Genomic DNA, 18,477 nt, shown 5'->3' on the forward strand with positions numbered 1-18,477 from the left:
GAGGCAATCAAGTTGTGGCAGTTATGCATTGAGGAGACCATCACTCCATTAACTGACCCACTTGCCCAGTATCCAGAATCATCTCACTGACTATCTCAGCAGGAATTTCCCCCTTAGTCATGAGTGATGTCTAAAGACAAGTGTCCTCCAGGTCATCTTCACAGTTTGGGGCATTCTGATATTCAGCCTTCTTGCTATGAGGGACAAGAGGAAATCCTATCCGTTCTGCTCTTGAGTGCCTCAGTCCTGGCTCCTTGTCCAAAGCTTTCCATCTCAGCTGGCCTTTGGCTTTCCTGTATGTCTTTCCCCAGATCCTGATCATCCCGTAGGTCATCCTCAAGCTGAAGGCGGATCAGACCAAGCTCATTTTCATTGCCCTGGTATGGCTGAGGGATGTCTAGCCTTCTACCTGGACAGAACTAAATCATGTTGCGCTTTGCCTCACCTGTTTGTGTCATATGCCAGTTGCATGAAGGATCAAGCAGTCTTTTCACAGACTGTCTCTAAATGGATAACATCCTGTATTGAGACTGCATATGAAATAGCTTTGGCTACGCCTCCTCAGTTGGTGTGAGCTCATTCTGTGAGAATGCAAGCAAAGGCACTGATTTTCCAAACTGCTGGGGGGTACTCAACCCCTAGCTCTGACCCAGGCCTCGCCCCCTTTCCATCTCTTTCCCCAGGGCCTCACCCCTGCCCAGATTTTCCTGTCCTTGCTCCATCACTGCCCTGCCTCTTCCTGCTTTAGGGGTGCTCCAGCCCCGGAGCACTCATGGAGTCAGCGCCTATGAATGCAATCAAAGTCAATTGCCGTGTTTGGTGACATCTCAGTATTAGACATTTGCAGGGCGACTATATGGTTGTCCATACATACATTTACGAATCATTATACTGTTACCGCATCTTCCAGAGCAGATATGGGTTTTGGTAGGGTGGTCCTGCAATCTTAGTTTAGATAGGTGATTCACATGCAGTACCCACTCCAGGAGGCAGGGCTTGGAGTCTAAGTGGAATACAAAGTTACTTATTGTAACTGTGGTTCTTCGAGATGTGATGCAGATGTGTAAACCACAACCCACCCTCCATCCCCTCAGCATCAGAACCTAGTTTCTGGGCATTCAGTGTGAAGGAACTGAGAGGGGTTGAGGCAGTGCTGCCTCATATAGCCAAGGGAGGAACTATGGCCATGAGATATGAATGTTGCTCTATGGGTACTGTTAGGCAAATGTCTCCAGCTCTGGTGCGCTGGGCATGCACACCCCAGTGGAATACACGTCTGCATCACATCTCAACCACAGTTACAGTAACTTTCTTTATGTAAGGATAGAGTCTGAGTGAAGTACAATATGCACTTAAAATATGTTATTCCATTTCATACAAAAATAGCAACATGGTTATAAATGTTCTCATCATACTATCAACTAAAAGATATGGCAAACACATGCTATTTGTAGGAACAAGCAGCCAGGGCCATCCTTAGGCATATGCAGCATATGCAGCTGCATAGGGCACCATGAAATTTGGGGCACCAAATTTCATGGTGCCCTAAGCAGCTGCATACGGGGCAGCACCAACCCTAGCCCCAGCAACCAGCCTTATCCCTCGGCCAGCCCCCACAGCAAGGGGGAGGGCCGCCCCTAGGGGGAGTGTGGGGCCACGGACAACTCCCTCTGCCCTGCATCTTACTCTTCCCCCCTGCTCCACCCGTGGCCTGCCCCCATTCCACCTCTTCCCCCAGCAATCCCACACTCACCAGCAGCGGCAGGAAGTGGAGCAGTTCGGCCCCAGCCCATTCTATTCCTCCAGCTTCCAGCCGCAGCACTCCGCTTCTTGCCGCCGGTGCATGTGAGGAACGGCTCGCCCCCCACACTCACCAGCAGCAAGAACCAGAGAGACTTGGCCCCAGCCCACTCTGCTTCCTTTGCTCCGGCCCCAGCCATGTCGCTCGGGTTGGAGAAAGGACTGCCCCTGGCTCTCACTGGTGGCGGGAAGCGGAGCACCGTGGCTGGGAGCTGGCAGAGTAGAGCGGGCTGGGGCTGGGCTGCTCAGCTTCCCACCGCTGTCAGTGAGTGTGGGGGGGATCCCTTTCCCCAAACCCCCTCCTCTGAGCAACATGTCTGGGACCAGGGCGAGGGAAGTGGAGTGGGCTGCTCCCAGCCCCCCACTAATCCCCTGGGTCACTCTGAGCCTGTGGGGCCCCCAAAAGTGGCCCCCCCACAGCTCCTGCCTCCCAGGCCTGAGGGGTGGGGAGGCCTGGTGCCCCTCACAGCCTGCCCGTGGTGGGGCTGCATAGGGCACCCAAATGGCTAGGGAGGGCTCTGCAAGCAGCACAAGTTTCACAAAATTGTTCTTTAATGTTTCTGCAAAATTTAATATGTAAAATGTATTAAAATCCCACAAACTGCATCTCTGGGATCCAAACAGTTTCAGCTCTTATTGACATATATTCTTTGGTTATGTATGCTTTGTGCTACAGAGCCAGGATTCTCCAATCTCATGGAATATCAGAGGTAGTTTATTAATGAGATCTATTGTATCTAGTAAGGCAGTTAAGGCAGTTTGTAAAAAGCATAGTTTTTTAGCATGCCAAAGGGGAGAAAAATCAGCCATACCTTAAATCACTGAATTCATTGTGGAATAAAATCAGCTTAGTAAAAGAGAGCAGTAATAAAGCCTTACAATTTTCCTTTTCTGAAGTATTACACACGAAGACTGATATTTATATGTAAAGTGTTATTGTTTTTTACCAGTCTGCAAACTTTGATCAAGAGAAATTTCACTACCAGTGCACACCTTTTTTGCACTGAAAAATGACAAGTCAGGATTTTTATCCAGAAACAATGAGACAGATCAAAGCAAACGGTTTACAATAATATCCAAGAATTTTCATGATATATTGCATGCTGAAAATGAAATTAGCTTTGTAGATCCTGATTCTGCACCCTTGAAAAGAAATAGGTATAAACAAATAACAGCTCACAGAAGCCACGTGGATTCAGAGTCCATAGACTTACAGTGCTATCCAAGCAAAGGAAAAGAGAATATTCAGTACCAAACAGACGTGGTTGAGTAGTTTTAGTGGTTTTCTGAGGAAAGGACCTCATTTAACTGATGATCATTGGAGTAGTTAGTTACCTCATTTCTTACAATACTATATTCATGCTAAAATAAAGAATAGCGCAATATATTTTTGTAGAACTGAAATAAAGTTGAGGTCAGTTACGTTTTTAACTTTCACTTCCACTTCTGCATTTGGCGTTTTAAATACCATAGGAACTAATGACCTCATCAGTGTCTTGAAAAGTAGATGACACTAACATTTGATGGTCTCTGTCTTTGCTTAATAAGTCTTTCATGAAAAAGAGGTCGCACTACAAACTCTGTCTCAATCAATGACCCGTGACCTGATGATGAACTCAGACAGTAATAGAACCTTTGAACAGTATAAATGTAGTAACTCAGTGGGACATTAGAATCCACCAATTAAATGAAGTTCACACGAAGTTCAACAGAACAAATAAACAAAAACAAATCAGTTCATCCACTAGTACAGTCATAGGATTCAACTGAGAAATGGGCTTTTCTGCGAAATTAAGATGGTTCTGAACTTACTGCAAATCCTGGGGTGCTTGGATCCTGAGTCCGAGATAGAGTCATTCTGTAGTTTAGGTTGAAAGGTGTTATTTTTTTCTTTCAAAACCTTACATTTAAAAAGGTCTCTCTCCAACCCTCGTTGAATTCTTTACACTTTTGGATTCACCTCTTTTATAGGCCTTTATGATTCTCTTCTGCATAAAAAGCCAGGCATCCGTGGGTAGACTCTTAGGCCAAATGTGGGACTTATGTCTGTGCATCTGGTGGTATTGCTCTGTTGATTCACTTATGTAACCCCATCCAAGGGGTGAGTGGGGGGCTCAAACAACATGGAGGAGAAGTTAATCCAGCTCAGAGAAAACTTAAATCATATGGCTTTTATTGTCACTGTGACTGCCATTTCAGACTAGAAATATGCTGCATTGAGCAGATGTTCCCTGATTCCTGTATTCACTCAGCCAGTCACTGCACATTTTAACACAGAGCTCCATTGTTGCATTATTGGTGTGGATGGGATAGTTATAGAAGTTCAGGAGCAGAGGAACATGCTACATAGCTACATTACCACTCTGCATGAATGCCTCCACTTCACTCCTGCAAAATTTTGGCTCCTGTGCTTCCATCCATCCCTAATGACTGATGGTTACATAGGAGGCATAGCAAGAAAGATTGTGGGAAAATTATGAAAGACTTAGGAATAATTTTACAAAATGGAAAAATATACACTACCAACAGATTTTCTGTACAAGAAAGTCACCAGAAAATGAAAGAAACAGAAATAAAATGTAGTTCAGGAATTTGTCCCAAGATAGCAAGTTAGAATCCAGATCTGAACTTCACATTCAGGGATATTTGGATCCAGCCTTTCTGTTCAGGCTTGTCTTTCACAAATTGAACAAAAGGTAGGAAATGCAACTCAATGCCACTGGGAAAGCAGTAGCTATTTTGCTAGTGCAGCTTAATCCTTTCCATCACGGGAACCACAATTTGGCAGTAACTGAGCATAATCATACCTTGTAGTTGTTGCTGATGGCTATGAACATGTTGTAATGCAAAGACTGAAAATAACTGTGTGAGAATCTTTTCTGGGAGGTGGTTTGTATAGCTAAAATAATTTCTCTTAGTCTTATTTGTTTCAGGCACTTCCTTTAATTGCAGTTTGCAGGTTGCTACAATTCTCTTCTATTGCACCTGCACTGGCTCTTGAAGTCTGGGAAAATGGCATTCCCTTATCCCCCAAGGCAGGAATCCCAGCTACTTGTTCTGGAAACATCCCAACATAAGGGGCATCCTAGGTGAACCGGAAACCTAAGGGGTATAACTGAAATTATCTCTTTTGATACTCCTTAAGCTACATTTTGCTGAAATAGGTGAGCTACATTATGTGTTCATTGCTGATTCACACAGACTAAGTCTTTAATTATCATATTGATTAGAAGTCATTCACACTTTTCTCCCCTTCAATCCCACAGTCATTTAGTGTTTGTTCATATGATGCAGCCTGAAACTATTAAAGGAATCTAAAGGTTACGCCACACAATGCAAACTCTCTGGCTTATCTTAAATTTTCTATAAACAGGCATGTGGGATATGGTGATGTCATGCAAACATTTACCTGTTTGCCTTGTCTTTTGAGGAACAATGGATCTGCCCATAATAGTTGTTCTTTGGTAATGAATCTTCAAAAGATGCCATAAAAGTGATCTCCCATAAACTATGATGCAGACAAAGGGGATTATGGTTTTTATATTTATTCACCTTATTTATATAGCCTAAAATATGTATTAGAGAAAACATCTTATTGAGACGTCACTGAAGCTAGTTATCAATTTTCTTGTGTCCAGGACAATGATCTAATTAGTTGGAAATCTAATGCATTTTGGGATCTACTTGATTTAGTAAATGGTGCTATTCACATACTTTGAACTTTCCACACTTATCAATCCTGAACACAACTCGGATGTAGGGCAGTTCATAGCAAGCATGAAATTAAAAGAAAAAGACATCCCTAAAGATGTGTTTTGAGAGATGCAACCTGGGAGGTGTTCCCCGTCCCCTCCCAAGTCTTCTGAGGCTGGCCACTGAGACCACTCCAATCTTCTTTCTTTGGGAATGGTTACTAAATGAGCCCATGCACTATACCATGACAGTCATCAAAGTGTTTGGGAACAGAGCCATTCGCCTTTCTCTCACTGGTGGGGCATTGGGACAGCTGGTGCAGACTGAGCATACTGTTGGGTATGCTTTCTCTGTGCAGGGAAATCCCCACCAAATATGGTGAGGATTCCTCAGCACAGGAAAATGCTGCCCAATAGAGAGTGGTGCTTCCTTGAGCTACTGATCTACCTGTTTCCTCATGCCCCTGTCTCTGCTCCTCTTTTTTCCCATCCCGACTCCTTATATTCCCCACCAACCCTATATTCCCTGCCTAATGATACTACTTTCCCACATACCACCAAAATTTCCTGCTGCCCTCCTTGCCTCCTGTTTCCCTCTTTCCACAACCCCTTGGCATTCCATATCTCCAGTCCCAGGTCCTCTCTCATCCATTCCTCTCCATGCTATCTGTTCCCCCTGCAAATCCTGTCCCCATCCACAACTCCTATATTCCCCCTGCCTGCCATCACCTAAATAACATTCTTTTAATGTATTGTTTGTAGGTATAATATGTATATACTGTGTTTGTGGGTAGAGAAACAAAGTGAGGTAATATATTTAATGTGACCAACTTCTGTTGGTGAAAGAGACAAAGTTGGGAGAAGTTGGTCCAATAAAAGATAGTACCTCACCCACCTTGTCTCGCCAATATTCTGGGACCAACACAGCTACAAAAGTGCATAAAACAGTGTTTGGATATAGATATATGCACTGTTCCTTCATGATCATTGCTGACTTTTTGCTTTTTATATGGTGTATAAATATGCCATGTATCTGCTTGCCAGATTATAACATCATTCTTTTTATTTTACTATGAAGAATTTTAAACACAAAAATAAAATTGGTATTCTACTTTGACAGTCCTGAGATGTTTTATCCCACAAATTACATGTTATTATTCATGTTATTAACATTGAATCACAGTAACGGGGTTTTTGTGCATTCAGAATAGCTTGGCCATGTGGTACATGGACAGAAAATATACTAGGATGTAGTTAGTTGTAATTCTTGTTACCAAAGAAACCATTACTATCATTTTAGCTCTTAGCATTTTTATGTTTCAGAGTGTCTTCTACAGAGCAAATCTTATCAAATTAGAGTGTTGGGTATCACTAAAGTGACTTCTCCACAGTGCAGGTCACTGCCTTTCAGTCTTGACTTGTATCTCCTTCTGATATTGCGTCGCTTAGGGTTCTTTTCAACAGAAACTGACAGTTGAACCAAATGGATTTTTTTGAGGGTTTTTCCCTAACTGCCAGCCGTGTATACTACCTCAGTTCTGAGAGTCATGCTGGATTGTTTCTGGACCTGACTCTTAATGATTCTGCAACATATTCTGCCTTCACAGTAGCCCTATAACTGCTGCATCTTCACTGGTGTTGTGATGATCCAAAAGGGGGCAGAATTTGACCCTGCAGTTGAAAGATAATTAATTCTGTTGGTGCTGTGTAAACCAGCATTGATTCTGACTTGCGTTCTCTTTAGCTGTGTTGATTCTTCAGTTCTGACAGGAGTAAAAATTTGTCTGTCACTAAAGTGAGGTCTGATTCTGAATACTTACAGAGATCAGATCTGATGAGTTAAGAAGGAGCCATTTCTACACAGTCACTTTTCAGTGTAGAATCATTTTTAAAAAAGAACTTTTCACTTAATCTCTCTTTTTGAGAAACTAGCAGAAGTCTAGAATTTCCACTAACATCTCATTCTGGAAAAATACTTAACTTCATATTTCTCGCCATTAACAATACAGCATGCTACGAAGAATACGAAAAAGGCAAATGTCAAAGGATGACAGCAGCAGCTAAAGCCCTGCGTCAGGAATGTGCCTTTGTGATTGTTTTGAAATATACTTTGTGCCAAATCCAAGATTCTTTTCATTTGCTGGCATGGCTGTTGGGAGTATACCCCTTGACCTTCAAGACATTGCTGAAATTTCATATGGAATGGCTATTCCTAGTGGGTTCATTTATTTATGGATATGAAGTGTTTCCAAGTTATGACACCACCACCAGTGATGAAGTGCTAAGTAGCCATATATGGGATTGGCTGTGCTCAAAAACTCATAGATGCTAATGTTAACTGAGCTCTCTGAAGCCAACTAATAATCCCCAGATGAAATCCTCACGCCTCAGTGCTATATGTATTATTTCCGGTTTTAAGTTTCTCAGATCACAGGGCTGGTACATGATGAAAACTCTAATAAAAATACAGATTTCCCTACTATTAAAGTTTAGAAAAGTTTATGAAAACAAAATGTCAGGACCAGATTAAGGGAAATAGTAGGTTCAGTGTAGCCTCTGTACATTAAAACTTTTGAGATTTTTTTGCTTATAGTATAACATTACCCACTTTATAAAAATAATTTGGAAAAACTCAGTTCATATTTTTTGTCATTGATATCCCACCATAAGGAGGAAAAGTTAGAAATGTAATGCCAAATTCAGGAATGAGGTTAAAGTTATATCCTCACACACAGTCATGTAGACCTACTGACACCATTTACAGATTTATAAGTGAGTCTTAATTGCTATAACACACACTGAGAAGCAGAATAAGGAATAAAAACAAATCTAAGTTAAAATAGGATGAGAAATGTATCTCCTCTTCCAGATCTTTGGCATATTTGGCACTAACACACCAAGTGAACATAGTCAGAAAGAGGTTGGAAATAGGAGGTTTCAGAGATGAGAAGTAAGGACGATTTCTTGCGGGGAAAATCTGGTTCTTCCCAAGATTCCATTAGGAATGTAGGGAAAACAACAGGCATCTTGGGGATACAGTGAGCAAATTATTTATTGTACTATTACTAAATCTTAACTACAATTCCAGAGAAAGATCTGACATTTCATACATGTGTACATCAAATACACCTCTACCCCGATATAACATGGTCCTCGGGAGCCAAAAATCCGTACTCCGTTATAGGTGAAACCTCGTTATATTGGAGTAGTGGTGGCAGGGCTCCAGCAGTGATTTAGAAAGCCTGGGGCTCTGGCCACGAGGAGCCCTGGGCCCTTTAAATCACCACCCGAGTCCCGTTGCCGGAGTCCCGGGGTAGTGGCAGCAGGGCTCCGATGGTGGTTTAAAGGGCCCGGGGCTCCCCGCAGTAGCCACTGCCCCAGACCCTTTAAATTGCCGCCCAAGCCCTGCTGCTGCGGCCCCGGGGTAGTGGTGGCAGGGATCCAACAGTGATTTAAAGAGCCCTGAGCTCCGGCTGCTGTGGGGAGCCTGGACCCTTTAAATAGCCACCCAAGCCCTGCTGCTGCAGCTTCTGGGTAGCAGCAGCAGGGCTCCCCGCAGCAGCCAGAGCCCCAAAGCCAGAGCCTTGGAGTTACCGCGGTATATGCGAACCCATGTTATATCAGGTCGCGTTATATTGAGGTAGAGGTGTACTGTAAATTAGAACAATCTGGATTTCTTATATTGTAAAAATTATAGTAATGTTTTTAGTTTTTTTACAGTTAACTGTGTATTTAGGCACAAATGTTTTCCCATACATTTGTTTAAAACATTTCCAATTTCTGGGATAATATCCCCAGTGCACGTTCCCTACATATAATTTGCCTTGTGTGTGTGAAGCAGTATAAACGTTAATCCAAAACTCAGGCAGATAGAAGCAGTGCCCATGGGCTGGTCCACACTGGGGGGGGAAAATCGATCTTAGATACGCAACTTCAGCTACGTGAATAACGTGAATAACGTAGCTGAAGTCAAATATCTAAGATCGGATTACTCACCCGTCCAGACGGCCCGGGATCGATGTTCGCGGCTCTCCCTGTCGATTCCGGAACTCCGTTGGGGTTGATGGAGTTCCGGAATCGATATAAGCGCGCTCGGGGATCGATATATCGCGTCTAGATTAGACGCGATATATCGATCCCCGAGCAATCGATTTTAACCCGCCGATACGGCGGGTAGTCTGGACGTACCCCATGTAACATGTTGATTTGTCAGGTCTGTGTAACTTGATAAAGGTGTCCATTTCTGCTGGTGCTCAGTCAGGCTGACTGATGTGAAAAAATAGCTAGTTTGGCTTTTCCAGGGTTAAATCTGCAGGGTGTGCTAGTGAAACCATTTACTTTCACTTTTATATAAATTTAGCATTTTAAGAATTTGGGAGATTAAAGACAAGTTGTTATTAACTGTATGACTTTCTATTCTGCCGAAGCAAATATGAAATCTAAAGGGCATAGGGGTTTCTCTCAGACGTGACATTAAAATAAGCACTTAATTGCCAATGATTTTGGATTTTCAGCTCCAGATATGTTTTTTTCATAAGGTGTAGATGAGAGAGTTCAGTGCATAGGAAGTTAGTAACTGGTCTTCCATCTCTGGAGACCTCACGACAAATCTTGATTTAGGTGAGAAAAAGGAAAGAAAAGAAAAAGCATTTGGTTGTTCTCACCCCATTTCCTATTTGTCCACATAATTAAAACACCAAATAATTTGGCACAGTCAACAGTCTCTGGTCACAAGAGGCCCAAGTTTAGCTAGAATGTGATCACTAAGATGTTTCTATTACTCCTGATCAAAGCAGTTTGCCAGTTTACTGTGTGTGGGTAGCTTGCTCATCCTTGTTCCATGCTGTTCCTGGTTCTAGATAGCACTCTTAGTCTCTCATTGGCAGAAATACAGTCCTAACTCAGGCAAAACTCTCAGATAAATTGGATTTTTTAAGTGTTAGAAATGCAGGTTTGAGCCCTAACAGAATTTGCCCAATTTACTCCTAAGTGTGTGTCTCTCTACTGAGAGAGGTGGCCATTGCAAATTGTAAAAAATGGATGGTGGTTTTGCTTGTTAAATGCAGTGCTTTACCATTTGCACACAGCAACAGTGTTTCTGACAACTATTCTGGCACACCCACATGCTGTGAACCTTACAAGCGTGTTTGTAACACTGTATTCTGGGACTCTTAAAGCACCTACCTGTGATTACCAAGCACTGCTGCTGGGGGCAGAGAACTATTGTAAGTTCCCAAATGCTGTGTGCTACACTGTAGAATAGAGTTAAGAGGACCAATTGAACTGCTGAGACTACAGTGCTTTTGACTCCCCGTCCACACTGGGGAGAAAGTCATTGTATCCCATATCAGATCAGTCCGTCCTCAGCTAAAGACTGTGCTCTAGTGTTGCAACCAATCTGCATCACTAATGCTTGTAAAATTCCTGGCAGGGCTGCTGTGTATGAACACAACACCATTACAGACATTGTACACTTACGGTGCTCCAGAATATGTTAGCCTAAGACCTGATCCAAAGCCCACTGAAATCAATAGGAGTCTTTCCATTGTCTTCAGTGGTCTTTGGATAAGGCCTCTTAGGCAGGGAGCATTTTTTTTTAAATTATGTGAGTAGCATGAAAGTAGTGCATGTTTTAATGTGCCAGTTTTCAACTGCCTTTATGCTTGAGACATAAATTCACTGGAAATCCATTTATTGTACCTAGTAGACAAGTTATTTTTAAATGTGAAGTGGAATCCTAGTTTAAATACTAAAAAAATCCTGAACATAAACCAGTGTTTTCAGCTACAATAAATTTTCTTTAAACCACTGTAAATGATACAGTCTTTAATATTACACTATACAGTGGAAATAGTTGTTTGAAAAAGCTAAGTAAAGTGATTGAAGACAGTACGAAATGAGAACAAATGAAAAAATAAATTGTTGCAAGCACGAAATAGAAGTGGTTCAGTCAAATTGGGATGGAGGGATCAAGAACAAAATGCCTGCCTTGGATTGCCTTTTCTTGTTGAGAATACCCTTTGAATTTGCTGACCTTGATAATCCCACCCAATCCTCAGCATTTACAGATGTTTCTTTGTTACGGTCCCACAGCCGTGTGGACTCAACATTTAGTATCAGTCTAACATTTGTTTATATTGTCTGATTTGTATAAATTACATTGTGGAATTTATTTCATATGTGCAGACACAAAAATGCACTCGGACACACAGACATTTGCTAGCTTGCTGATTTTATTTTAGAGCACATTTTTTAGTCATTTTGTCAGCCTTACAACTTTATTTGAAAGGATTGTTTTTCCAGTGATTTCTTCCACTGCTCCTTTTCTTTTAGAAATGTTGTTTGTTACAAATGTTTCCCTCAGAATAAACAAACACAGAAAAAAATCCAACCAAAAACCAACGGAAAAAAAGAGAGAAAACAGTTGATTTCTTGGTGTTACTCTTAAATAATCCATAGGAAGTTTCAAAGTTGTCACATTCTAGATCAGTTTCCTTTTTTCTGGTGTGAGTGCACACGCACGCCAGTTTGTTATTGTATGATGATCATGAATGGTGGGTTACACATACTGATTTGTGGTTATAGGGATTACTTGTTACTGTTTGTAATAGCAGACTATTTTTTGTTGCAGGGCTGCTCATAAGTTCTAAGCTTTGCATACTTGGTCTGTTGTTGTAGGCAAGCTCATGAGCACCAGGGTGCAAATTGACTTTTTTTGTGTCACTGGGCTATGCACACTGGTTTGTTGCATTGTAAATGGATGTGGTTTTGTAATTCAATGGAAAAAGAATAATTGTGTAGGTTGAGGAAGAAAGGGCTGAAGGAAGGCTATAAAGAGCAATGACATGTCACTGTTTGGGTGTATGAGCAGATGAAGTTGGGAGGAGGGAGGATTTGTCTTAGGGTTGGTGGCCCATATGTAATGGGTGGGAGGCAGTTTGCAATTATGTATTTACAGTGTTTGAACTGTGAGTTTGTGGTCCAGTATTATGTTAGTAAAGTGGTTGGGTGTAAATGGGTTGTTGATGGCTAGGTAGAGTGCTGGCATTGATTCAGAATTCCATGATTTTGAATCTTTTCTTTGTTTTTATAACTGCAATTTTCTAATCAGGCTTTTCTTAAATAAATGATTTTTAAATATAACCTTAATTCTGACTTAATGAACTTTTGTCTGGGAATTTCATTAGTGTTTTTAATACATTTATCAAGAGAAAGTAGCAGCATCCCTGCTATTTAAATCTCCTTATTCTCAAGAATATACATTAGATAGGTTAACTGTGCTAAATAGTTAAAATTGTTCTTCTGCATGCTGGAATTGTAGCAGAGTTTTGTCTTGGAGTGCATGCATATGTCCATTACACAGTAAGTGCATGAGCATCTTGTGCACTAGTGCCAGAGAGTTTTCCGTAGCAGTACCCTTAGGGGTGTCCCCCCTTTTGAGGGATGTGCCTTGTTTTCAGCCAAAATGGATGAATCTTCCCCAGCTTTAAGGAGGTTCTGAAGTCCTTGAGCCTCTACACCACAGTGATGAAGGACAAAATATTATCCTCAGTACCAGCCTAGAGAACAATACTAACTCTTCCATAAGGCTTACCATTCTAAGAGAAGACAGAGGCCACAGAGGAGAAGACAAGTGCCTCGTTGGTCTCAAGGCATCCACAGGCCTCAAAGCAGCAGATTTCCTCTTATGTAAAGGACAGCTCTCTACCCAACTTGGCTCTCACTGCCCATTCCCCACCTTTCTGGAACAGGCTATCCCATTTCCCACGTGCGGGGCAATCCATCACCCTGCACAAATGGGTACTAAGTACAGTGGAGGGGAATAGGGAGGGGGTGGAGAGGAGCAAGCAGCAGGCAGGGAGGCCTCAGGGGAAGAGGCGGAGTGGGGCCCCAGAGTGGAGTGTGGGCTTGGCCTCTGCTTGAGGAAGCCAAGCAGGGGCAAGACCCTGGTCCAGGCACCAGTGGCTCTTCCCACTTCTAGGGAGCTTCCGGTGCTCACTCTCAGCTTCCTCAAATGTAAGAATCATGCGCTGCCTATGACTGGTCCCTCAACAGGGATATCCTACTTTGGGTATTCTGCATAGGAGATTACCCATAAATAGATGTGTCTGCAACTTGGCAGAACTTGGAAGTGTTCCCGATCCTATACCAGAGCATCACAGCCCCTGATCTTTATCAAACACTTTCCTGTTTCCATGAAACCTTCTCCGTGCATACCCACCAGTTCCCCTGATTCCCAGGGTTATTATCAAGCTCAAGCAAGGTCATGGCAGAATGATCCTTATAGCTCCCACCTGACTGAGACAAGTGTAGAATTCAGATGTCCACAAACTGTCTGCTAAAGAACACTGTTACCAATAACCAGAGACCTCCAAATACAGAACCAGGGCCGGGTGCTGCACCCAAATCCACAAATGCTGCACCTTATGGCATGATTCTTTAGTGGTTGAATGCAAAAGAGGCACACTGTTTGGTGGCAGTCCAGAATGTACTCCTTAATAGCAGAAAACCTTCAACAAAGGCTGCTTACCTTAGTGGAGACATTTTTCCATCTGGATGGGCTGTCACAGAGTCTTCCCCACCCAGTCTAATAATCAAAGAATTCTGGACTATCATTTTGCAACTTAGAGTCAGATCTAGTCTTCAGTTCTGTTACAGTGCATCTGGCGGCCATCTTGGCGGTTACAGTGCATCTGGTGGCACCCTTGCATAGAGTGGAGAAATATTTTCACTCACCCAATCATGGCCAGGTCCCTGAAAGGTTTAAAATGACTATTCCCACCTGTCAGAGACTCACCATCTTCCTGGGATTTGAATTTGGTGGTGTTTGTGCTTATGGACCCTCCTTTCAAGCCCTCGGCATCATGTGCCTTTCTACACCTATCAGCCAAGATAACCATTTTAGTGGTCAATCACCTCTGCCATGAGGTTGAAAGAACTGAATGCATTGATCATTCATCCACTAGATACAGTTTTGTACAAGGGCAAGGTTCAGCTTAAACCATCTCCTAAATTTTTTCTTGAAAATGGTCTCTGATTTCTACCTGAATCAGTCCACCTGCCTCCCAGTTTTCTTCTTGAAGCCACATATGTATAAGAACGAGTGAAGGCTCCACATGTTCGTCGAGCATTATCTTGATACCTAGATAGGACAAAGCCTTTTAGGGTTTCTTTCCAGCTCTTTGTTTCTTACGCAGAACATGAGAGGTCATCCAGTCACAACTTGGGGTCTCTCAAAACGGATCACTAGCTGCATTACAGTGCGTTATGCTGCCGAAGGAATACAGTTAATGCCTTTTGGCAAGTTTGTGGCACACTCAGCCAGAGCACGTTTGACGTTGGAAGTGTTTGTGGCAAGCATCCCAATTATGAACATTTGTAGAGCAGCAATGTGGCCTTCGATTCATTCATTCACCAGATATTACACATTGTCTGCCGTATCAATGGAAGATGGCAGTGTTGGCAGGGTAGTCCTACCATCCCTCTTCTGATGAGACTCTGAGACCTACCATGTAGGGTAATGGCTTAGGAGTCACCTACAGTGTAATAGATGCACGCTAGCACTCAAAGAAAAAAATGGTTACTTACCTTCTTGCTTCTGCTGTTCTTCAAAATGTGTTGCATATGTCCATTACACACCCATTCTCCTTCCCTAACACCGCAGAGGCTTTCATTGGTTCCCAGTGTGAAGAAACTGAAAAAAAGGGCAGGGCGACGCCACCTTTTATTTCCCTCACTTTGAGACACAAGGAGCTTGGTGGTGTGTGGAGGACTCCCCCTTTACCAGTATTGCTAGGGAAAACTCTCTGGCACCCAGGACCGGCGCTAGGGGTTTGAGCGCCCTAGGCGGATGGCAATTTCGCCGTCCCATGTGCTGGTCCCGCGGCTCCGCTGGAGCTGCCGCAGTGGTGCCTGCGGAGGGTCTGGTGCTCCATGGCTCCGGTGGAGCTGCCGCAGTCATGCCTGCGGGAGGTCCACCGGAGCCGCGCTAGCAGCCGACCATCCGCAGGCGCAACTGCGGCAGCTCCACCGGAGCCGCCTGCCGCCCCCTCCAGCAAAACGGTGCCCACCATTTATTCTGGCGCCCTAGGCGATTGCCTAGGCTGCCTAAATGGTAGCGCTGGCCCTGCTGGCACCAGTGCACAAGAGGCGCACACAACTACAGTGTAATGGACATATGCAATACAACTCAGGAAACAACAGTTATGAGAAGATAAGCTTCAAGTTGAACTTCATGTCCTGCAACCTGGCAGGTTTGACGTTAGACTTTAACGAATCATTGTCATGCTGATCCTGCAGATTTATCAGAGCACTTCAAGTTAAACATGTGCCTAGCAGAGTCTGTAGAGAATTCAGAGTTCCCAGATGTGCACAAAATGAATAATTTGAGAATTAATCACCGAGCCTACCTCCTCACCCCCCCAAAAATACAAACAAACAAACAAAAAACACTCCAGGGCATGAACTCTCATTGAGAATAAATGAACAAATCACATCTGCAGTTTCTAGATCAGGCCATTTTAAGCTACGTTGGTCCTGTCCCTCATTGTCTCCCCCCCTCTACACACAAAAGAATAAGTCACAAATTCATTGTCCAGTAAGTATCAAAATTAATCTTCCCTCAACAAACAACAATCCACTCTCCTTCGGCAGTTACACACCTGAGAAATTTGGTCAGTCAATTTGGTTTTTGGCAAAGTTGGGTGTAGTTCAAAGTTGCACTTAAACAGAAAGTGAGTCACACTCTTAACTCATTAAGGATTATGGTACAGCTCAACTCTTCGTTGTAGATAATTCTAAAGAAGCCATTTAATGCAAGAAGTTACTGTGACTCTCAAGATATTTAATACTATACCACAGTAACTCACTCATTGAAACAGTCTAGTAACAGGGAACTGTATTTTATGACACAGAACATGTTCTGTTGGGAGTATCTATCTCTCTCTCACACACACACACTCACACACACACCCCTTCGGCCTCACTCACTTGCATTTAAAGAATAACATTGTATCTTTTCAGATAAAGAGCAGAATACAAGCACTAAACGCTCCTTTGTCCCTCACTTCTGCACTTTGAGATATTTTTGGACTTCTTAAGGCTAAAATATCTAAAACTCTAAAATATGAATCCAATAAAAGCCCTAGAAAATGTCCATGGTATTAACTTGTGGGACACTAGTAGTTGGAAAGATGGTGTATTTATATGGTGCAATTAGTTCTGCTATATTTTAGCACTGCTAAGAGGCACAACATCTTGAAAGGCAAAGTTGAGGTTCTTATATTTAAAAATAATACCAAAGGTATGGTCAAGGCTAAGGAGTGGTTTTATATTTAAGTAACATGGAAAGAAATTATCGATATCTGGAAAACCTATATATAACCAGAACATTTGACATCCGAGTCGTGTTTTCAATTAGAACATTTTAGGGTTTTAGGAAACTAGTCAAGGGAAATGTAGGAGTTTATTATTTAGAAGGAGTTTTATATACTGTAATTTTCAGGAGAGCTATCAACATTTCAGTTTTCTAAATATAGCTTTTCACTATCCAGATGTCTTTTCAATTATTTTGATTCAGCCAGGGGTGAAAGTAACTTAAAAGTCTTACCAGTATGGGGGGCCACGCTCTGGGCCCCTGGAAGGGGCAGGGCAGAAGGGGTGGGGCTGGAGGTCAGCCTCCCCCAGCCAGCCCTTCAGCGCTGCCCAGCCTGCGCCACCCGGGGCTCCGGTGGCAATTTAAAGGACCATGGGCTCTGGCCACAGCAGCAGAGGCTGGGAGCCCCAGGCCCTTATAAATCGCTGGATCCCAGGGCAGCTGCCCCTTTTGTGCCTCACCCCCCCTCCCCAGTGGCCTGTACAGCTTTAACATCAGCTGTGTATGGGCCCATACCGGTGGCCACTTCTTACCGGTATGCCGTACCGGCCCACTTTCACCTCTGGATTCAGCTCAGCAATATCGTTTTCAAACTTGAGTATTCCTCATTGTAATAGTTTATTAAAGATACTAACATCTTTGTGAGCTGTCTTTAAAAAAATCATCTTATAAAAGAATTACCTCAAGTCAAAGTCTCTTGTTATTACTCCTAAAATTGTAACATTCAGTGCTGCATAGAATGACAGTAGGGTCCACTACTGGATGTTTTGAGACCCAGTTCAAAAAAATTTGGACCGTTGTAGACCTGCTTCATTTTACTGTCCATTGTCATGAGGAGCTGAGCTCTCTCAAGTGTAGCTGCAGGTGCTCAGATTCTCACAGGTTTGGGCCCTGAGTTAATTTCTTGGGAGAAGTGGGAGGCATTTTTGGAAGACCAATTAACAATATCTTTCAGGACACAGACTGCGTGTTCCACCCTCAGTTATTGAAGGAAATTGCCAAAAAAGGGGTTGGGCTGTGGTGCAAATAGGGAGGCTGTAGAGGCCTAAGAACAAGGGGATAACAATGACATGATTGCAGAAATTTGAGATCATGGTAGTCAAAACCTGTCAGTAACAACTTTACAAAATGTATCCTGAATTGTAGCCATGTAAGGGAATGCTAGTGTAGTGAATTGTTCAGACCCTGATTGGGAAATACTACAATTTATTTAGGGTGACATTTTCAAAAGAGACTTAGATGCTTAGGAGCCTAAGTCTCATTGTAAGTGAATGGGACTTAAGCTGTTAAATCACACAGGGATAAATCACCTAGAGTAAAATTTTCAAACGCGCCTAAGCAATTTAGGAGCCTAAATCTCATTGACTTTCAATGGGTCTTAGTTTCTAAGTGCCTAAGTCATTAATGAAAATGGGTCATAGGCTCCTAAATCATTGAGGTGCTTTTGAAAATGTTACCCTTATAGGAATTTTATGGCGATGTTTTTCCTACTACAATAACTCCTCACTTAAAGTCATCCCGGGTATCGTCATTTTGTTGTTACATCGCTGATCTATTAGAGAACATACTCGTTTAAAGTTGCACAATGTTCACTTATAACATTGTTTGGCC

General features: G+C 42.8%; 1 protein-coding gene across 8 annotated transcripts in view; it reads left to right on the forward strand.

Annotated features, from left to right (window-relative positions):
- The window catches only part of B3GNTL1 (UDP-GlcNAc:betaGal beta-1,3-N-acetylglucosaminyltransferase like 1), a 329,647-nt gene that overhangs the window by 266,421 nt on the left and 44,749 nt on the right, over positions 1 to 18,477 (forward strand). The window lies entirely within an intron of this gene.

Source organism: Gopherus evgoodei, chromosome 15, assembly GCF_007399415.2.
Source record: "Gopherus evgoodei ecotype Sinaloan lineage chromosome 15, rGopEvg1_v1.p, whole genome shotgun sequence".
In the NCBI taxonomy this organism is placed as follows: Eukaryota; Metazoa; Chordata; order Testudines; family Testudinidae; genus Gopherus; species Gopherus evgoodei.